The 4,499-nt window shown below is 42.6% G+C and overlaps 1 protein-coding gene across 1 annotated transcript in view; it reads right to left on the minus strand.

Moving 5' to 3' along the window:
- fzd3a (frizzled class receptor 3a) overlaps window positions 1-4,499 on the minus strand; it is a gene marked incomplete in the record, with an annotated part of 19,559 nt that overhangs the window by 7,878 nt on the left and 7,182 nt on the right.

A 4,499-nucleotide genomic window follows, 5' to 3' on the forward strand; every position in this document is an offset into this window, starting at 1 on the left:
GACACACCCAAGTCAGTCAGACACATGCTACCCACCCTCCCCCAAAATCTAAAGACAGAGGTCTGTATGACAGACAGGGACAGGGAGGGGGAAGGGAGGGGTGAGGAGATGGTAGGCAGGGGGCAATTTGTCTGTGTTTGTTAGAGGGGTGGATATTGAAGAGGACGTATCACTGTGGTTTAAACAAGTTAAACAGCTTGTTCTGCGCACACACAAACGGATGTTGGAAGAAAGTATGTAGGGGAGCAGCTGTGGTTGACTATTACAGAGTAGTTTATACAAAAACATATACAGCTCAGTGAGTCTTTGTTCATTTCTGAACCAGATGTAAGCATAAAAAAATACATCTGAGTCACATAACAAGAAATCTCAAAATTGGACTTTTCAATAAGAGAAACTCTGTCATTGATGCTGAGTTAGTCACAGTTAATTCCCTTTAATCCTGCATTTAATACATAGTACACAGTGAATACATGAAAAATACAATAAATCATTTTACAGAACCAGTGACACTCTTAATTGTTTGCGACCTTAACCGCAATCAGATTTGAACAGACTATTGTAATGTGTTCCCACCATATGTCTAACATCGGTACACATCCTTCTCCTGACAGCACGTCTGTCTGCCACCCACATGCCATGTGTTTATGTAAAAAGGATTATAATGGGTGTTAAAGCACAAAACAGCCACATCCATGCAGCTTTTGTCATCGCCTTGTTCATTTCGCTTTTCTAGCAAGACGACATTAAGCTGCTGTGGAGGAGACAGAAAGCAATCATGAGACAGACAGACTGGTTCACCACCTGCACTCTGAGGGATCAGGGACGGATGGCTGATGACAAGGGTTTATGTTCACACGCACAATCCAGAAATTCTCTTCTTGAGTCTTAACTCAACACAACATTCATATGCACTCTAAAAAAAGATCAATTTAGGTGACTTACACGCCTGTCATAACTGAGATCAATCAACCAGTCGATCGTGTAATTTCCGTACAAATGGAGTCATCACGTTTCATTGAGCACCACTGTACGTTGACACAATAAGACAAGCACCCGTAGCATGCATCAGCCAGAGTTATCTAAGACGTATACACTCGACTGTCTGAGGCTGATCCACCTTGAAATGGGTCTATTACTGCAGATGTAGACCATCAGTCACACTCTGCTGTTTAATAGTGTTTAATGTTAGTGCTGCCCTGCAACAAACAGACTCTAACCTTTGTGTCAGTTCTCTCTCACTGGCTGTCAAAGGATAAATTAGCTTATTATTATTTAATATCCTAAATAAGCCCAACACATTTTGTTGAGAAGCAGTTTCTGCTAAATGTCCTTGTTCCAATGTCTCAAAACTCCTCTTCACCTGACTACATAACTAGTTAGGGCTGCAAGTGACAATTATTTTGATGATCAATTAATATGGTACTTATATTCTTTATTTAGATTAATTGTTTGGTCAGAAGGTAATAAATAATATCCTTCTCTATATTAGTTATTATAAAAGCATTAAAATGGCTTGAAATGATTATTATAAAGACACAATTTGCAACAATGACTCCTCTTTAAATAAATACTTCAACAATATCACTTTACAGCGACAGTCAGGCACAACAGGGTCAAAGAAACAGAGAGAAAGGAAACTGGAGTATGTTGTTAGTCTCCGGAGAAATAACACAGAAAAGCAGAAAATCCTGACAGTCACCCCACCCTGCAGGAACTGGGTGCTACTGTACTGACGCTCCTCCCTGTGACTCCCTTTGCGTTTTGTTGCCAGTGTGCGGTCCTGTGACATCGATGACTTCATCTGTGGTGCCCTGTCAGCGTTGGTTAACCACTCAAACATGATCTAATACAGTTAAAGTGAACTTACATCTTCACTCCTCCACTCCGTCTGATTCCCGCAGGCGACTGACATTCTCCATAGAACACAATGCACCGCACTGCACTGCACTGTACTGCCACGGGAAACGGTTGAATAAATATATAGGCTACAAGCAGTGATCATCTACTCGGGAAAAAACACTTTCCCTATTCACTGTGCTTCCCGTTTTTCTATTTTTACACTCCTCCATCATCCACCCTTCCCTACCATTTGTACCCCTCCTCCATCTCTTCAGTATCTCCATTCAGCCATTTTATTACAGTCAACCCATCACGTGAGGCAGAGTGGGCAGGTCTGGACGGGTGGTAGATGGGACATATGGCCGGCCGCTGCTTTAACTCACACAGTTAGCGGGCCAAACAACTGCTAACACCAACACGTCGAGGCCCTCCGGAGCCTCGGCACTCTCCAGGGGGATTTGATGTTAATGGCCACACTGGAAACAGCTGGTGAACCACTGGTCCGACGAATGGGGCCGGGGTTTGTCATGGCGCTCTCCACCCCAGAGCGGGCCGTGTAAGGAGAATCAAGCGTGTAATACACAACTCTGTCAAATGGTGCAGGCCTGGGGGTGGTGGTGGTATGCTAATGTCATTTCAGCTGCAATCCCGCTGCTACAGTCATTACGTATTCATGGGGAGTTTGTTAGGGGATTCTTGATCTCTAAAAATGTGGAATAATATGCCACTCTGGAAATAGCAGGCTCACACACAGTCAGATATGTCAGTTAGGAGAGCGTTGGATTCTGGGACTCCAGTGAAGGTTAACAAACCATCCGTGGAGGGCGATATCAACGCTGACTGAGTGTTCTTCAAAACATAATTGACAGATATTTCTATTAAAATGATATTTCTAAAATGAAACAGTGCTGCGCAATATGATCTATAATCTATATCACAATAAATAGTCACAATAAGGCAGGAGGGAGGGTTTCCCTCTGACAAGCTTAAATGTTTTAAAAACTCAAAGCTAAATTTCCTACTTAAGTATAAAATATAGAATATGGGACAAAATAAATATTAGTTAACAAGAAAAATAAACAGATTAGGCTAGATGAAACCAAAGAAGACCCATGTAAGACTCCAGACTCGCCTGAAGAAGAGTGCCTGGCTTCAGACACTGAGACAGAAGACCCTTCCAAGTTCTCTTGATTACGTAAGCAACACGATTGACACTTTCCAATCTCCAAGAATAAATGATTAAATTAAATTAAATTATTTATCTTGATAAAACAAAACTAAAATGTATGATAAATACTGTATGTTTGACTGGATTATAAACAGTCTGATTAGACTCTGGACGAACGTCTTTGATTCTGTAAATGTGTTTACCATCCTGCCATAAAATAAAACTACTGTTTTTTTCAATCTAACATTCAAGCCGTCATTAATAGTCCTTTTTCACAGCAGGCATTTGAACTTACAGGTGTAAGTAGTAACGCCTGTATTCTATTGAAGGTAAACCGTAAGCCAGTGAGGCAGCATGCACAATACCAGGACCCTGAAACTAAAGCAGCAAAATGGAATTCAGCCATCATTAATTTTATTTACACCTGTGCTTTTCACACTGTGAAATGTCAAAATGTCTTCCATGAGAAAGACCTACTGATGATCTGGTGCTAAAGATACAATTCTCTAGTGTGCGTTACCGCCACGCTCGTCTGCAGCTCGTTTATTGTAATTAATTGCATGGACCTGGTTGCATTCCAGCGATGTAAATTGCCTCTGATTAAATGGCTAATATCGGCTGTTCTCACTGAACTTAGTGTACAGAGTTAATGTAACTCAAGTCTTTCACCAACTGAAATCTTAATCATATTTTATATTTCCATGAAGTTCAATGAGGTCAACATAAGTTTGTTTACTTAACATGTGATTTTGCATATTTCTGCATATTCTGGTTTGGCGACAACCTCTCATCTCCAAACTGTCAGCCTTTGAAGAAATAAGAAAAACAGCCGTGACCTTAGTTTCACCTCCATACAGTTCTGAGATTATCCAGCGTGTTTTGAATCAGACCAAGACTGTCATTCTATTAAATATTAATGAGGCCGAGTCCAATGAATCGAGGGTGGCTGTGTGTACCTTCCAAATGCTAAAGTAATTAGTTTTTAATGAAGGCTCCCAGTCAGCTGCTAAGATGCTGTGACTGATGAATTGCTGACAAAGACGCTCACCGTGGCCAACTGGTCTGTGTTGATTTGCTCTTTTATAATACCTCCCAGTCACCTCTCTTCCCATCACCCCCCACTCCCTCACTCCTATAGCCCATTCCCCTCCTGCACACCCCCCTTTATCTTCCTTTCTCCTTTTCTGCCATTGCAATTCTCCAAATTTTCAAGCTCTGCGCCATGGCGACGAGTGATGCATCACCAGGGAGGAGGTGTAGGAAGAGGGAGGAGAGCAGGGTTTGGGGAGGTCAGGGTGCGGGGCGGAGGGGACCACCTCCTGGGAGGCAAGAAAGCCTCTGCCCCCTTTGTTAACAGCACAATTGAGACTGTTTCCTGGGCAACGGGTGAGCCCTGCGTAGGGGGAGGGGGAGGACAAAAGAGAAGGGTGAGGGAGGGGTGCTGAGAGAGTGGGTGAGAGAGGGAGAGAGAGAGGAGGGATGGGTCGAC

Source organism: Morone saxatilis, unplaced genomic scaffold, assembly GCF_004916995.1.
Source record: "Morone saxatilis isolate NCDOM2014 unplaced genomic scaffold, NCSU_SB_2.0 Contig7, whole genome shotgun sequence".
NCBI classification, from domain to species: Eukaryota; Metazoa; Chordata; class Actinopteri; family Moronidae; genus Morone; species Morone saxatilis.